This window comes from Athene noctua, unplaced genomic scaffold, assembly GCF_965140245.1.
Source record: "Athene noctua unplaced genomic scaffold, bAthNoc1.hap1.1 HAP1_HAP1_scaffold_84, whole genome shotgun sequence".
Lineage (NCBI taxonomy): Eukaryota > Metazoa > Chordata > Aves > Strigiformes > Strigidae > Athene > Athene noctua.
This window is the reverse complement of record NW_027437571.1, coordinates 78,822-97,556: the sequence shown is the minus strand read 5'-3', so window position 1 is coordinate 97,556 and position 18,735 is coordinate 78,822. Positions and strand designations below refer to the sequence as shown.

Below are 18,735 nucleotides of genomic sequence, written 5' to 3'. Positions count from 1 at the left end.
GCTGTGCGCTTTGGTATACATGCACTTCAGATGGGCCGATATTTTGCCCCCTTCAAATCTAGTTCAAAGCTCTGTCAATGAGCCCAGCTAACTCCTGCCCCAAAATCCCCTTCCCTCTCCAGGACAGGTGCATCCCGTCAAATGTCAAAAGATCAGGTGCCCTGTATACCAACCCATGACTGACGAATCCAAAGCCCTGATGGTAACACCAGTCTTGGAGCCACCCATTCATCTGCTGAATTCTCCTGTGATCTTCCTCATCCATCCCCCCAACCGAAGGGATGGAGGAGAACACAATGCTGCTGTGGCTTCGAGTCTGACTCTCAGAAGGGCCTTGACTAACACCTGGACTGCTTTGACTTTGACTCCTGCTTGCTTCAGGCAGGTCAGCTGCAGCAGGTGCTGCCATATCCTCTTTGACCTTATCAACAGCTTTTTCTTCCGGCTCTGTAGGATTTTCTCCTGCAGTTTCCTCATCTTTTGCAGACACATTACTCTCACTGTCACTTTCACCGTAATCTGGTACAAGTGTAGCTTCATCAGTCTCTTGAATTAGATCAGAAGAGAGCCACCAGGAGCTGTTTACCTGAGGCTTGGGCTTGACGTTTTGTCCAGTCGCGTTCTCTTTCTCAGTCTTCCCCTTTGGTGATGTTTTTGATACATCAGTTTCTGGTTTAGATGTCTTTATGGAAGTGGCTTCATTTTCTTTATCAACCTTTTCATCTACTCCTCTTTTTTCAGGTTTTGCCTTAGAAGGTTTGCTTTTCTCCATAGGTTTTTTTGACTTGTCCTTTTTGTTGGAGGGCTTCTCTGACTTGGTTTCTTTTGGATGGTCTTTCTTTACCCTTTTCTCCTTGGCTGGTCTGGTTTCTGGGGGATCTTTTGCCACTTTTGGGTGAACTTTCCGTGGAGTAGCAAGTCAGACAGCAATAGAATCTGCTCCCATAGGCTCATCTCTCACAGGGGTGGCATCAGCTCTGCTTGGGAGCATGAACAGAGAGTCCATTTTAACATCTTCTGCTCTAACTGCCTCTCTTTGTTTTCTCATAGATTCTAACAATTCAGCATTGGGAACTCCTTCATTCTCATCCCCTCTTCTTCTCTTCTGGGTTTTTTTTGTGTTTAGTGGGAGACTGGCCTCTACCTACTGAAGACCTTGAATGTGAATGGTGGCTTCTGTACGGGGGTGATCGTGACCTTGAACGGTGATAACCATGTGACCTTGACCTGGAATGATTGTGATGATTCTTCCCTTTGCCTCTTCTGGGATATGGCGGCAATCGCAAGCTGAAACAAGAATGGGAATGACTAGATGATTGATGGTAGGAGCAAGCGTGAGAAGAACCCAGTCTTGACTTGGAGTAGGTATATGAACTTCTAGAGTAAGAAGAAGCACTAGAGAGAGACTGGGACCTTAAAGAAACCAGAGAGCACACTCGCACACACACAGAGGAATTTAATTCAGAACAGTTATTTCTACATAACTGGGTTTAGTTTGTTTTTTCCTCTCCATATGCTTATGTCAAAGCTTCTTTCACTGCTGACAGAATGGTACTGCAGGCTGAAGAACTTGAGCACGTTTCTGCTTACAAGACAAACAGCTGCTGCTTTGTTAGTTTAGAACATACAGGAAGGGAACCTCTATTTCCACTCCCTTGTATTGCAGGAACTACCACAGGTATTGACTGGCCTCTACTGGTACCTGAACATTTCTCGCTGCACAACTACATGCAGTGCAAATGCAAATCCTTTTTGTGGCAGTAAGGTGCAAAAAGAGCAAGTCTTAATGGCTACAGCACAGTATCAAACATCAGGAAAAGACAGCAAAGCTCAATTTTACAATGCCGCCTTAGTCTATTTAACTTCACTACTTATTTGGCAATAGGTACGGGATGCAAAATACTTGTACTGCAACCTTACATACAAGCCCATTTAATCCACACTTCTAGGCAGATGTCCTAGCAAAATCTTGCACATACCTCTAGCTCTAACCAAGGATAGTGTCGACATGTCAAGAAAAATCATATCTAAAAGCTTCTAAACTCAGCCTCTAGTAACTTGACTCAATACCATTACTCTAGGAAAGAAACTCTCAGTCAACTGTAATCTCTGCCATAGCTGCGCTACTAACCTTCATGTGAAACACTGAAACACCTCTCACTGCTTTTCCCTTGAATCATCCAACCCATCTAACAATAGCGAGTTTGAGTGGAACTCCTCCTGATTCTTCTAGACAATCTGCTTCTCCATTACAATATGTAAAGCAGTTACCTGGAAAACGAACGCCTACGCTCCTTTTGAATCTTCTCATATTCCATCTGTTTCTTAACAAAATCATTTGTAAACTCATCAAGTCTGGACTTTTCTTACCCCTGTTAAAATAAGTTTGACTTCTATTACAATTATAGTTTGACCTTTATTACATAAAGACACCAACAAACAAAACATGACCAACATGAGAAAATGTATACTGCATGCAAATGCAGAAGGTGAACATCTTATTTAAGCAAAACCAGTTTAGAATTCCTACAAGTTTTAGGGAAAGTTTTAGAATGAATTCATCTTGTTTCAGTTCTGCATGTTTACCATCTGCAACGAAAAAGTATGTTGGACAAAACTATGTCACTTTTGCTTATGTCAGATGCATTTGTGTGTAACTGCAGTCCAATATGCTATGGAAATACATACATCAAAAACAACAGAACTTCATTGAGCCAAATACTTACTCCTCTTTAAGCCTGTTTCTCTCTGTAAAACAACTCCCTAGGTGAAGGGGGTGCTTGTGTTGTTGGGGTGGTATTTGGATGAGCTGTTGGTCCCCAAGCTGCTGATGTGTTTGCAGGAGCTGGGGGATATCCTGGGGCGGGGGCGGCGGGGCAGTGCACCCAGCAGAAGGAGGCTGCCCAGGTGGGAACTGAGGAGGAAGCAGTGGTGGTGGTGCCACCTGTGGAAGAGGAAGTGCCTGTGGTGGCAGAAGATACCAGGGAGGTGGAGGCACAGGCACAAAGACCGCTGTTGATGTTGGTAGTGATGGGGCCTGAGTCCTTTGGGTACATTCACTGTGCAGGCGTCCTCGACTTGAACTTCTAAAGAAACCCAAACCCACATGTCACTATTTGTCACACTCCACTCTGATTTTAGAGGAAAGCCAATGAAGGAGGAGCATGGCGGCAAGCACTTCTTGTTCTCAACTTACGCATTTTTCTCCCCGTTTTCTGTTCATTTGAGACTATGCTCATCTCTCGATCCTTGCCTTCCACACCCTCACCCCCAACAGTTCCCCCCATCTTCTCTCCTTATACTCAGCTTTGCAACTGTGGATGGAGGCTGCCCGTGTCTAAGAGACTCGCACCTCCCATGTGCCAAGTGCCCACCATTCCTCTGCCACTCCTTGGTATGCTTAACACTTCACACTGCTGATCTTCAAAGCAATGCATAGATCTCAACTCATCTTCTCTCGAATTTCTTTTAACTTCTTCTGCATACACTTCCTATGTTGTTGCCTCATGATGATGTCTTTGGCCCGTTCTTGGCTCTGAAGCATTATTGTCTTGCTTTCTGAATCTGAGGTTTTAGACAATATGTGGGGTGGATCCTGATTTTTGTTTTGACTCATCTTTAATATTTTATAAGCACCATGCACCCTTACAATCTATCTATAACTAATACATAGCAAAAGGAAGGAGTAACTTGACGCTGCAATAAGAGACAAAAGAGACTCTCTCCAACTGAGAGAAAGCAGCTTGGCTATTTGAGATGGCTACATTGAGGAAATTCAGAATTGTCATAAAATGACAGCCTTGACTTTTCCAATAATTTGCTCGATCAGTATCAACTGTGTTGTGAAAAAAAAAAGAAAGCTGGAGGTTGATTTCTATTGGGAAATGAATTTCTTCAGCCCTATTCTGCCAGTAATCAAAAGAGTGGCTTTCCACCTGATCCTTTACTTATATTTCATTTTTATATGTAATTATGGTTTCCTCAAAAACTGTTCATTTTTCAGAGTCCTCTTTTCAGTCATGTACTGGAGTTTAAATAATCTTACTGCAAGCACAGATCCCTTTGTTAAGGCCAGTTGCAATTAAGCCATTTAAAAATTGGAACCACCAGTATTCTCCACAACTACCCGTGCGTGCTTATTTAATGATAAATCACCTGTTGTACGTTATGTGTTACAGCCTCATTTAACAAGTTGTAAGTAGCAGTATGTTGCATTTCTGTAGAATCCCTACAGTTCCCAGCCTGGTCTGCCACATGCTGAGTGAACTGGATTGGCTCTCCTTCAATGACCTTTTCGAGTGGGGAGAGAAAAGAGAAAAAACAGAGCCAACATTCAGTTTAGCTGAAGATAAGTTTTTAAAATAAATTCTGAAGTTACAGTTACTTACCAATTGTGGGTATTGATTTTCCTTGGGGGCCAAGAAGACTTGGTGATGCTGGCTATCTTAGTGAAGGCACGTGATAGCTCTTACGATAAAACACTAATAGAAAACAAGATACTAAAATACAAGAATCACTGCAGATGTTGAAATAAAATTTACCTCCTGTTCCAACAAACTGCGGATTGGCAGAGAGGAAGATTTAGGAAGTTCAGCAGCAGTCACCAGAGCAGTAAGAGGTAGAACTACATCAGCATCACTACAAAAAACCCCCAGATTTTTATTATTCAAACAATGTTTTGAAGTGCTACTTGCAATATTAAGTTCAAGGTGAGAAAAGGCTGGCTGCTGTAATTGGGGAAAAAAAAAAAATCTTCGCCAGATTTACAAATGTGAAGCACTGACGACAAGTCTGTTTGAACTACTGGCATTTAAAGAGAAAGCTCACTGGAAAGATATTTTATTAAGCTAGCTGCACATGAAAGGATTAGAGTACATGCCACGATTGAGAGACAGGACACAGCTTGATGCAAGCAGAGTCAGAGAGTTTATTGCAGAAATCATTCATTTATATAGAAAATTAGAAGAAATTAGAAGACACGCGTCTTACATTGATTGGTTGCCATACTTCAACATTCTTTATCAACGCTCGTTGATTGGTAGTTAATTAAAACTCTAACAACAGGACTGTTTACGACTAAGTTGTTTTTGCAGACACTGAGTTGTTTTTCAGAGACTTTATATTTTCTTCTTCTCCGGCGCCACATGACTCATAGGGGCAGTAACTCTCCCCCACATCAGCACGTCTTTATTCCCCTTATCAGGCTGCCCAAGGCTTATGGCCTACAAGGTCCAGTACATCCCCTTCTCACAACAACAGTGAAGCAGGGCGCGCCGTCCTGTCTGCTTCTTTCAAGTCCAGCCCCACACCTCCCCCTTCCTGTTGTACAGAAAGAATCTTTTTCATAGAGCGTTCCATCAATTGTTGCAAACATTGTAACAAGCAAGGCAGAAAAAGCAATAAGAGAATAAAAACAGCCAGAGCATAAACAATAGTCTTTACTAAGCTTCTAAGCCACCCTGATAACCCCCATCCTCCAAAAAGCTTGTCTAACCAATCCTAACTATCATCTTGTTGGAGTTTAGAGACTCCTTTTTTAAGCTGTTGGATACTGGCATGAATCGATTCCGAGTGGTCAGAGAGATTCATGCAACACATGCCTTCAAAATCTTCACAACCATGGCCTTGTGCTAAAAGCAAAATATCTATAGCAGCTCTATTTTGTAATGTGGCATGGTGGATACTATTTACATCTAATAAAAGACCAGACAAAGCTTTGCTAGTGGCATTTGTTTGTTTAGCAAGCCAGCAGCCAAGTTTATCTAATGTTGCTAATGCTTTTCCAGCAGCGGCTCCTGGTAGCAGAAAAGAAGCAGCAAAGCGTTTACCCAAGGACCAAAATTCTGCATTTTCGTCACAATCAGGAGTATATGCATGAATGTCACGCTTCACTCTGTGGGATAAACGATGCTGCAAAATCATAGATGTATTAGGAGTCAAAACAGAAAGATGACCAAGGCTACATGGGCCTCCCTTTATGTGAGAAGGGATAATGGGCCATGCTCTATCTGCACAAATAAAGAATATTCCCGATGGTAACAGAAGTGGATTATTGCTAGACTTAGAGAGGTTTGTTGCTGTATAATTACACCAAACGCTGGCATTTTAAAAAATGGGATGGGTAGGGGAAACATCCCAGGCCTCAGATTGATCTTTTCCTGTATAGTTAAACTTAACACAAAACCCCATTTTTATCGATCCAAGAAGTTCAATTTCTTGTGGTTCCAGAGTAGCTTGTGGGAGAAAAGAGAGCCGTACATCCCACTTATCTGTCAAATTTTGCATCAGCGCTGGAAAGACGTGTTTTATACTTTCAGGTATTGGCCACTTATCTAATGGCAGGCCTACGAGACATGTAGAGGAGGGGTAATTAGGTGAAGCGGTAGCAAGGCACAAAGTGTCTTGCCCAGTTACATTTGCTAGCGTGACCCAAACGTTGACCTTAGGAAGTGCAGGGGGAAATGAATAGCCTCTCACTATTGTCATCAGTGTTAAAAAAGCAGAAACTATTTTAAAGATTTCTTTTTGCCCCCTTTTTTCTTCCATGCAAATTACTTCTTGCATTTTTCTTTGATCCCTTCCTAGGACAACCACAACATACACAAAAAACCCAAGGTTTGCAATACCCACATCGAGTACAGACAGTATCTATTATAGGTACTCCTTTGTCTTGACTCGTGTAACAATCCTCAGTTTATGAAGTTTGGTGAATATCCTCTGCAGCCTCAAAAGGATCAGGGAGTTGCTGTTCGGGAGGATGATCTGCAGATTGAGCAGAACCCTCGCTGGGCTCGTCAAGTGCTCGAGGTAGGGATTCACGGAAAGGACGCACGTTCTTTGCTGGAATCCACCTGGGGCCTTTTTCTGTGGAAACACAAGCATAACCTCTTCCCCACATGACAAGGGGATATGGTCCTATTATTTTACCTGTTTCTGGGTCATGAACCAACACTGGAGCTTTAACTCGTGTCTCAAACGAGGCATTCGCATTGAAATGTTGAACTATTGGAGGATTATTCTCTAACAAGGAACAATTCAAAAAGTTAAAAACATACAAAGCCTTCTGTAGTCGTTCCTCAGGGGTGGCAATCCCTGCTCCCCCCTTTTGTTGTTGTAATAAACGCTTTAAAGACTGATGAGAACGTTCAATCAGAGATTGACCTGTAGGGGAATGAGGGATGCCAGTAATGTGAGTTACACCCCAGGAGTCGAGAAAGGCTTTTGTTGTAGTTGAAACATGCAGGACCATTGTCTGTTTTTATCTGAGAGGGTATGCCCAAAGTGGCAAAGGCACGCGTTAAATGTTTATGAACATCACACGCCTTTTCTCCTGTGTGACAAGAAGAAAACAAAGCACCTGAAAAGGTATCAATAGAAGAATTAATATATTTCAGATTACCAAATTCTGGATAATGCGTAACATCTGTTTGCCATAGCTGTAAGCTCTGTAGACCTCTAGGATTAACTCCTCTTGCTATTGATGGAAAAGAATGCCTTTGGCAGTCAGGACACACAGCAATATTAGATGCTTGTTGAAAGGTAAGTCCAAACTGTCGTTCGAGACCTTCAGCATTCTGGTGTTTATCGTTGACTAACACAGCATTATATAGCCTAGGTTTACAACGTCACTTCCGTCCGCTTACATCATAACTACGCGCTATAACGCTATTTGCTATCTGGAGAGGGGTCCTACCTTTCCGTACAGCGCGACATCTTCCGACCGCCAAGCCCTAACTACTACATGACTGATTTGGGTGATTTTCCAGACCCGTCCGTAAATACAGTAAGTGCTTGTAACGGTCGATCACTCTTTTTTGGTCTGGATATCAAATGAATGCTGGCGTTGAGCAGTTTATGCAGAGGTGGATGGGATGTAAGTTGACCCATATAGTCTGCTAGTGCCATACTAAAAGAGTCTGATTGCTGATAAAGCCATTGTAAATATATGTTTGTCACAGGTAAGCAGACATAAACAAAGTCTTTCCCTGATAATGTTAGTAAGCGTTGTCTGGCTTTAATTATCAGAGAAGCAAACATCTCATGCTGTGTCAAAATTATTTTTGTAGATTGATTCGGCAAGAAAATCCATTCAATAATTAACAGTGGATCTGGTTTCTGAGAATCCCACTGAAAAATCAGCGCATGAAGTTGTCAAACGGGATTTAAAATAATTAGGTGAAATGGTAGTTCAGGGGCCCATCGATGAGCTTGCCTGTTTGTGATCGCTGTGGCAACCTTTTGCAAAGGGTTAACAGCCTCAGAGTCAAGACTGTGAGGAGAAAGTAAGTCAGTATCTCCTCTGAGCAGTTCAAATAAAGGATTTAAGTCTGCATTAGAAATTCCCAGCAGTGGTCGGACCCAATTAATTGTTCCCAACAGTTTCTGTACATCATGCAGATTTCTAATGTTTGTCTGTATCTGTAAAGGTTGAGGAATTACAGTTCGAATCCTGATGCGCCAACCTAAGTACTTAAATGGTGGTATTTTCTGATTTTTTTCTGGCACGATACAGAGGCCTGCTGAATTGACAGCAGTAGTGACAAGGGCTACAGCTTCCTCCATGACCTCGTGATGTTGTGCTGCCACTAAGATGTCATCTGTATAATGATATAACAAGACACTAGGCATTGCAGTCCTAACAGGACTAAGTACCTTAGCTACACACCACGGACAAATTGTAGGACTATTCTTCATTGTGGCAGCACAACCCACTAGTATCTTTGCAATGGAGCTTGCATGTTGACGCTTGGAACTGAAAAAGCAAATTTAGGAGTATCATCAGAATGTAGTGGGATATTAAAAAAGCAATCTTTAAGATCAATGACAGTCAAATACCAATTCCAAGGAATCATAGTGGGGGACGGGAGTCCTGGTTGGAGGGCTCCCATGTCTTCCATAGCGTCATTAATTTTTCTGAGGTCGTGGAGCAAACGCCACCTGCTGGTTTGGTTTTTAATCACAAAAATAGGCTAGTTCCAAGGACTAGTAGAAGGCACAATATGCCCTTTTGTTAACTGCTCCATAACTAATTCTTGGAGGGCGCGAAGCTTTTCGAGTGCTAGGGGCCACTGATCTACCCAAATAGGAGTATTGGTTTTCCATGTTAATTTAAGGGTGTTGTGCGCTTCAATGACCCCTTCTAAAAATGAGTTTGGATGGACATTCCCCACTGAGACAGCACATCATGCCCCCATAGAATCAAAGGAACAGGTAACACGAAAGGTTTAACAGAGGCTACATGCCCCTCTGGACCCTGGATCTGGATTAATTCTGCACTTTGGCGGCTGTTACTAGTTACTCCAATTCCAGCCAGTGCATGGGACACATTAGTCAGAGGCCATTGTGGAGGCCACTTGGCCTGAGATATTATTGTGCCATCCGCTCCAGTATCAATAATTCCACTTAGTACTACTTGCTGTCCCCTGCAGATAAGAGTACATTGATATAGGAGTCATTTCTGAGAAATAGATTGCACCCATAGGATTTGTGGGTTTCCTGTAGACCCAAATCCTCCTTGCCTTTTAGGAGAGGGATTAGGAATGAGGGAGTCCATCCCTGCTGGAATCAATATTAATTGCGCTATACGACTACCTTTAGGTACTGTGCAGGGAGGAAATGGAGTCCATGCCATAATTTTAATTTCATCGGTACTATCAGAATCAACGACACCTGGTAGTACAAAAAGCCCTGATAATGTGGTAGATGATCTTCCTAATAACAGCGCCTGTGTATTAGAGGGTGAGGGTCCTGAAACATTTGTTGACAGCTGTGGGCGCATATGCCGGGTCGCGAACTGTCTGCGTCACTGACAATGTAAAAGTGTCATCAGCATTCAAGTTAGATTAACGATGTCTAAATTAATGACGCACTTGTGTTAGAAGACTAACGGCGTCTAGATTAACGATGGCTAAAAGCGAAAGTATTTTTGCTCATTAGGGAAGAAACAGATAATAAAGGAACCTGTAGAATAAGAAAGCAGAAATTTATCTACCGGTTGTGCACGCTTAGTAGCGCTTGTTGAAAGTGCTGAGAGGAACGAGTTTTTGAAATGAGCATGCGCCAGAGCAACGCACGGATTTGCTGTCACAAGAATAGATAAGGACTTGTTTTTCTAATAAACATCGGAGCTTGACTGCTAACCATATTGGTGTGTGTCTTGTCTCACAGCCTCGTCCTGCAGCTAAGGGGGTTCCTGCTACAGACAGCAAGTGAACTGAGCAATCAAGTATCCTTACTGTGTGAGCGGTTGTCAGGTCCAATCCAGCACTCCCGGCTGTTGCTGGACGCAGACTTGTGACGTTGCTGCTTCCCTCCGGGGGGGTTGGAATGCCAGCTGCAGAACTTGTATCTGCACGCGTTGCCGCCCCATGCTCCGCGACCAGTTTCCCTGTATCAGTTTGCCCTGAAAATCATACTTAGACCAACATCGATTAGCATAATGACGCCCTTTTCGGCATCTAGGGCAAATTCCAGGGTTTTGATGCTTAGCCCCCGCATTCATAGCCAGGCAGTTCTTTTTTAAATGCCCTGGTTTGCTACAGCCGTAGCAATTCCCCATGCCTGACAGACCACGCACGGCTGCAAAGGCAGCAGCCATGGCCTCAAATTTATGATCTATAGTGCCAACTTTATTACAAGCTTCCACCATTTCAACCAGTGTAGGATTCTGGTTAGGAAGGGATTTTAAGAGCTTCTTATAATCCGCATTAGCATTTTCTACAGCCCATTTCAACAACAAAATCTTCCGTGCTTCCGCATTATCTATCTGACGCTCCAGAGCCTCTTTTAATCTATCAATAAATTGCACATAAGGCTCTCGGGGTTCTTGAGTAATATTTGTAAAAGCTTTCTGCAGCTTTTGTGTGTCAGGGACTTTGAAAAAAGCCTTTTTCGCTTCCTCGTGGACCGCTTCCAGAACCTCCCGAGGGATATCCCGTGCCTGAGCTACCAGATCAGTGTGCTGACCCGTACCTGTAAGATGTTCTATAGTTAAAGCAGCCACAGCCTGATTTTCGTGACCCACAAATGTGAGAAGTGGTGCCTGGAGCCCTCTTCTCCAATGCGACTTCCCACAGTGAAAACTGAGTCGGAGTTAACAGTAATTCAGCTGGAGACTTTAAATCATGAGGAGTCATAACGTAAGTGTCAAAAATAGAGGATAACAGGCTCGCGAAATAAGGAGAGAAAAGCCCATGCTCGGTAACGGTACGGCGCAGCTCCTTAATTACAGAAAAAGACAAAGCCTCCCATTGTACCCCTCGGCCCTGATATATTACAGGAGCAACTATCATTTTAGCAATCTCGAGATTCCCCTCCTTTAAAGCTTGACGTTTTATCTTAGCCCACACATTGCGTGAGTTAGGGGGATATAAATCTGGCTCCTTCTCGAGATTTATTAGCTCTGGATCAAAGGGGTCATCCTCCAGAGGATAATTTACGGCACCGACCTCTGGAGGTCCTTGGCAGCTTTGACTTTCAGAAGGCAGAGAAGGGACCGTGGGGGAATTCCCTTTTGCTTTTACATCACCATCATCACTCTTTTCTTGAGCTTTTACGATTTCAAAAATGATCCTCCACCACGGAAGCATACGCTGTGCTTCTACGTTCCCCGATGTGGCAGAGTCCCACAACTTCACCCCCACGTCGTCCCGAAGTTCCCATGTCAAAATACTAGAAGCAGTTACATCGGGCATCTTCATCTGCACCCATTTAAGCACAGTTTTAAGGTCATGCCCAGAAATAACTTTCCCGTGCTTTTTAAGAAGAGCTTTCATAAGCTCATATACGTCTCTTTCTGGGGAAGACGCTTGATTCCCCATGTTTCGTTTCCCACAGCTCACCTCTCTACCCCGGAGGGATTTATTGCTGGCCAGCTCCTGCTTCTTTTCAGCAGCTCATTCAACGTTCTGCAGGACTCGCAGCAAGCCGCGCAGGCAGGCGGTTTCTCAGTCCAGTGATCACGACGACTGGTCGGGTCGCGTCGCTCAGAGCGCATTGCTCGCTCAGAGCGCATTGCTCACTCAGATCACGCCGCTCGCTCGGATCACGTCGCTCACTCGGATCACGTTGGGGTCATCAATTTGCCGCGATTGAGAGATGGGACACAGCTTGATGCAAGCAGAGTCAGAGAGTTTATTGCAGAAATCATTCATTTATATAGAAAATTAGAAGAAATTAGAAGACACGCGTCTTACATTGATTGGTTGCTATACTTCAACATTCTTTATCAACGCTCGTTGATTGGTAGTTAATTAAAACTCTAACAACAGGACTGTTTACGACTAAGTTGTTTTTGCAGACACTGAGTTGTTTTTCAGAGACTTTATATTTTCTTCTTCTCCGGCGCCACATGACTCATAGGGGCAGTAACTCTCCCCCACATCAGCACGTCTTTATTCCCCTTATCAGGCTGCCCAAGGCTTATGGCCTACAAGGTCCAGTACATCCCCTTCTCACAACAACAGTGAAGCAGGGCGCGCCGTCCTGTCTGCTTCTTTCAAGTCCTGTCCCACAAGTACATGTAACCCACACACCGAATCTCAGCTTTGGAAGATCCAAGAACTGAAACTCTCTGAAGAAATATTTATGTGCTAGTTCAGCCCTTGAAGGCTCTTGTCAATTGGGATCCTTTGTATTCAACGGTACAGCTGAGCCTGACAGTCTTCTGGGCAGAGCGGCTGTTTGCATTCAAGGCATAAAGCTGGAAGGACATAAGCCCTAAACAAAAGTACAGACTCTTAACGTTTTTTCATGACTTCACTGGCTTGCAAACTTAGACTGTCATGTTTGTAAATACTTCAAATTTACAGTGTTTCAATGTTTATTATCCCAAACTGGTTTACAAATTTACAGCGTTTCAGTGTTTATTATCCATCACTGACTACACTGTGTATTGCCAAGGATGACTCTGACATTGTAATATTGATGATAGAAATACTGGAGAAAATAGTAATGTGAAAACACATAGTCCATTTTAGCTTTACACTTTTGATGAAAAGATCATTTCCTCAGTACTAAGGAGAAATTAATGCACTCCAGAAGGTTTGACATAACTAACTGTTTACTTTAGGAATTGCTAGTTACTTAAAATCAAAGGGCTCCTGGGGAAAAAAAGTTCCTCTTTCAGGGTGAACTTGTACTGAATGACTTATAAACAAAAACCAAAACATACTTCTGAGAAAATGCTTGCCTGAGGCACACTTTCAACTTATGGAACTGTCCTCGTTCAAAGGGAAAAAAAACAACCCAGAACTTACACAATTGTCTGGAACCGTCACTAATGATACACAGCTTGCTAGCAGAGAAGCCCAAGAAGAAGAATCTAACTCACTTCAGTATTCTGGTGTCTTTTATGCTCACGTTGATCTATAGATTTACTTACCGGAAAGGTCCACCTGGCTTTTCAGCACAGAAAGATGGGGACACTGCTGGAGGGAGGCCAGAGACAACAACAGCAGAGTGACTGACTGGCATAAAAAGGGAAAAGAAGATTGACTGATTGACATAAAAAGGGAAAAAAGCTTTCTGACTTTTTTTTTCCTTTTTAAGAGAACAGTCCTTTCCTGTTCAGGATATACTTAAGTATTAAATGGAGCTGGTCACAAAGTAATTTCATTATCTCCTATTTCTACTTTCAGAAGATCAGATATGATGTTTTGGATTAACACATTCATCACAATAACTGTTTCCATAGCAGGCAACATCAACTGCATCAGTCATTATATCTTTACAAAGAAGACATAACAACACATCTGGAATAGGATTACCATCATCTGAGAAGGAGGACAGCTCCTCTGGTAAAAAGGGAGGCTTTTCCATCTTTTCTCTAGCATAAGCTTCCCTGGAGGGGGGGGGCGGGGGGAAGGAAAAAGAAAAAAGTTAAAGATGGATAAAGGAAAACTTTTTCAAGCTTTGGATTTTATCAAAGGAAGATAATTCTTCTCACTCCTCATTGGCCTTCAAAAACATAGACATTTAGTTTAAACTACTTTTCTATACCCATAAAACCAGAAGAGAGAGGGGTGAACAATTTTCCTTCCAAGAACTCTCCCATTCTTTGGATCAACTAAGAAATTAGCTCAGACTAGAAAAGTCATTTTTTGACAGCTAGAAATCAGATGTAATGAATCCCACCTCTCCTTTGCCAGAGGGTAAATGTAAATTGCAGGCTCGGTATAAAGTTAGGCTTCAAGTAATTACATTTTATGAATGAAAGTCTATGTTACGGCTTCTACAGAAGGAGATCCATGGCAGAAAACCAGGTGCTACCAAGTGCATTTTAAAACAGCCACTCTTGTCAGCAGTCAGTAGTATTTTCTTAGGTTACAGCAACAGGAAAACATCACTCTGTTTCACACACGGGATTTGATAAATGTCAGGGAGAGGAAATCTCACTCTAACAGCTATTTGTTACATTTTTCAAGAAGTCTTTGAAACAGAAAACAGAAGCAAAAGGAGCTTTCAAATAGAACGACTCCACTGTAAACACAACTGAAATGTTTTGTAGAAATACAGATTCTGAGCATACCACAGGTTTAACCAACTTCCAGGGGCATGAACAGCGGGACCACCCTATTTTAATATTAGAAAGTATCACATATTTTAAGGTTAAGATACAATGACAGTGCTTCTTCCCCTGTAATTACAGATGCTGGCCTGCTTGGTTGCATTGCCACTCAGACACTGACACGTGGCTTCTCTCCTTCACTTTTTGGTCAGACCAACTAACTCCATACTCACGCATTAACAACTGGTATTGCATATTTTCCAGTCTTTGTCAGCATTGCGCCCTTTGTATGGTGATCTTTCACCTCAGTCAAGAAACTACTTGTTCCTGTGCTCTGTTTAACTCTGGGAACAGACCCACAATTTCTGTCCTGTTAAGAAAAGAATTGCAGACATATCTCATCTTAAGATGCTAAATGAATTTCAATTATTTTTTAAGCAGGACAAGCCTCTAACTCTCTCCCTTTACCTAGCCTAAGGCTTGCTCAACTAAAATAGTTATTTTCCTAAATGAATATATAGCCAGGATGCTCCAAAGGCTCGAGTAGTGTTTTGAAACCATTCAACATTCTTCGGCTTAACTTCAGGTTCCTGAAGGATGAAATATCCCTCAGCTCACCATCCACACAGAGAAGAGACACAAGCCCCCTCGTCCTCCAAAGTGCAGTCCAGAGGGAGGGCTTAATGCAAGGCTCTGAACTGGCCACTGGGGAACCTGATATTCATCATCTACAGGTGAAGACTGAATTCCTTCCTCATGCATATACATTTAGTGAGTAACGTTAAATGACATGAATTAAGTGATTAAATGGCATGAATATTCAACCAGAGACTTGTGTAATTAAAACATACAAATATTCAATAGATAGGGTCAAGAGAAACACCTTTTTATGCAAAGTACTAAAACCTCTGAACTGTCATTAAAAGGAGTTAAAACCAGAAATATTTCCAATAATACTGAAAGAGATAAAAATATGCATGAAAGTGCACAGAGAAAGATCTCTGGACATATTTAATGTCCATGACCTAGAACAAAGAAAATGTCACATTTGTAATTCCAGATTTCCCTTAAATTTTGAAGGGCTTTGCACCGTTGGCATATAACCTCTGTGTTTCACCCCAAGAGAAACAATTCTTAACGTGAATATTCATGTATTTGTTATGTAACTGCCAAGGTAAATAAATTAAAAATTAAGTAACACCAGAAGTCCCCCATGATCTTACCTCATTTGTTGGGCAGTCCTTTCTATAGTGGCCAGGTTTTCCACAATGAAAGCAAACATATGATGGCGGAGGTGGACCCACAGGTTTCTTCACGTAACTACAAGTTTTTTGGGAAAAAAGAAAGAGGTATGCATGTGTCTCTCTTGTTCAAACAACCATCTCTACAATTTTTCCATAATCTTCAAAGAACAGATTTGACCTTATCAACACTTACATGACTGGATCATACTGATGACAAGACTATATCATCATAGCTTTTATTTTATCTTCTTCAGAAGCATTGGCTTCAGCCAGATTGGAAGTCTGTTTAACGGGTAATTAATTATTTGACACACACATTAGAAACACATTTAAGTCCACACAGCCAAAGACAACACTGCCCACCCCGTCCTGTAAAGAGCAGCACCACGCTAGCTGAGGTTGCATGAAAACAGCTGCTTACATGAAACAGAGTTGTCCTGAAGATGTTCTGGGGAGCCCTTACATGGTGTTGATGTGCCTGTTAACCTACTTGAGAAGAGCATTCTTGGGCACTCAAAACCTTAGGCTCTGTTTGTCCCTTACACAAAGACCTGTGTAACCAATCCAGTTTTCCTCCAAGTGGACTGAAGCTATGTGTAGAAAACATTATACTATCCAGTATTTTTAAGCTGATTTTTAAGCTGCTGACTATTTGAAGGAGGAGATCTCCACTGTGCATTTACCTGAGAGAGATGTATGCAAGTATGATTTACATTTTGCAGCCTTAAAAGGACACACGACTTCAGAGTCAGGGAAGTTGTTTTAGCTTGCTGAAATTCGGCTTCAGACACAGAAGCATTAAAAGCAATCAAGCTTTCATAATGCCTCAGCAAGGCAGAAGATTCTTGTCAGTACAATTTTGACCATCAGGTGCTGTAGGCAGCCCAAACTGCATGTCCCCTGCCTACTGACTTCTTCATATTATGTGATTCAACTACAGTCAGCACTACCTGCTTTTTTTTCCAGCTGACTCTGTCCTTTTAGCATATAAATTGTAACGGAAACCTTATGCAGAACTAGATCTTCAAATTATGGAAGCCATCTGCTTTTTTTAAAGCAGTATTTGCTCAGACGTCTTCATTATTACACAGTAGTGCAGATACAGGCAAGGCCTAAGGGAGTGACTGTGAAGGATTTACTTGGACCTTCAAGCAGCTATCATTCCGTCAGGTTTTGGTTTTATGTGCATTCATTCACAAAAGCAACCAAGTGGTTTCAACATCCTATGAAATCATTCCTATTGACATTTACAGAAAACTTTACAGATACTTGACTGATTTGTCTGAACCCAAGCAGTTTACAAAACACATCCAGAACCCACAAAGGAATAGACCACAATTCAACCATGGTATTCAACACACAGTAATAACCAAACAGAAAGTGCTCAGCACATTGCCTCCATGCTAAGCCAGCCTGAACAGAAGGGCTTAGAGTAAGTAACTGCTTTGAGCTGACTTATGTCCCTGCATTTTTCTGAAGCACTTGGATTTTCTCAAAAGCTTAAGTGTGTACACCGCTTGGGCAGTTTTTCACATTTTAGAGTAAAACTTCACATGAGTTTACAAAACCAAGGACATGTTTAGGGACAGCACTAATGGAGACCAATTTCTTTTGGTGGCTACCTTCCAAACTTTGTGAGGGGTTTTTTTGGTCAAACATACACAATTTAATTTCTACAGTGAGAGAGAGAAGAAGAAATCTCGTCCAGTGGGACGAGACTTGTCTTTCTTAGAAATTCACTCCAGCCTTTATTTTCAGAAGAAAGAACTAGCTCCTCTGCGTCAGGACCTGCCTTCTCTAATCTTCACAGATTTAAAGACTAGTAACTTAATTGGCTAGCACTAGTCCTTTCCACAAAGTGCAATCACTAGTGCTTGCCCAGACAAAGTTACACATTACTGAGCAAAAAAGCAAGCAGTTCCATAGCAAACCATGGCATTACAGCAGTCTCAGATGGTCACCTCTGCTAATATGCCACACATCCACATTCCTGCAAACAGGTACCATTGCCCGATTTGCACAGTCTGAATTCAAATAGATTAGATTGTGTTGTCCACTGTATATATACTGCAATTTATGAAACTGTGTAACAGTCTCTAACTATAGTGACTAGAAACTCAAAAATAGCCACGCAATTGTCCATGTTACAGCAAGGCTCCGATTTTGGCTCTTGCAAACACTCCCGAAATGTCCATCGCTTGCAGCCAATTAAATTCTTCCATAAAAATTGTGTTACTTCCCAATGCAAAATTAACAAGCCATATGAAAAATGGTGAGCAGCTTCTGAAGTGCTGCTTCTTTGTGTCTTGAAGATGAGTAATCTGCAACATAATGTTGAGCCTGGTAAGGTACTCCCACCTTCAATCTTCCCAAACTGGGAACTGCTCTTTACAGGGTAGTATCAAAATAGACACACTTTTTAAAGTTAAAATTAATCCTCTGAATTATTTCAAACTAAATTAAAGTTTTGTTCACATTACAACAGTTATCCAGATATAGATCACAGTAAAAGGTCTAAAAATATGAAGCAAACATTCTTCTTTAAGTGTTTGACAAGAATATATATACACCTTAGTAAGCTGGGCCAGAGAAATAGATGCAGAGGAGTCATCAATCTGTTCACAAAAAAGTAAACACATACTCAAGTTCTACAGCCAAAACATAGCAAGAGTTAACCTCTACTGTAGTCTGAAAGTCTGCACTATATCATCTGAATGTCACTGAAAGAGGCATTTCCAGCCTAGTGTAACTGTATTTGTTCAAAACAAAGTCCAAACCTATGACAAATTAAGAGTGCCAATGTGGTTAATGAGAAGAAACAAAAATAACCAAACCTGCTTGAGATCAATGTATTGCTCCAGAATATCTGAGACAGACCCTTGTCAAATGCTCACAACTGCTTAAAACTCAAAGGTGTAACGACGCTGTCAATTTTCAGTTAAAAGGATTTTTAAAAATATTTATTTGAGGACGAAGCATCACTAC

At 41.9% G+C, this 18,735-nt stretch overlaps 1 pseudogene; it reads right to left on the bottom strand.

Annotated features, from left to right (window-relative positions):
- Positions 1-1,085: 1,085 nt before the first annotated feature.
- Positions 1,086-18,735, bottom strand: part of LOC141955035 (E3 ubiquitin-protein ligase RBBP6-like) — a 28,724-nt pseudogene continuing 11,074 nt past the window's right edge.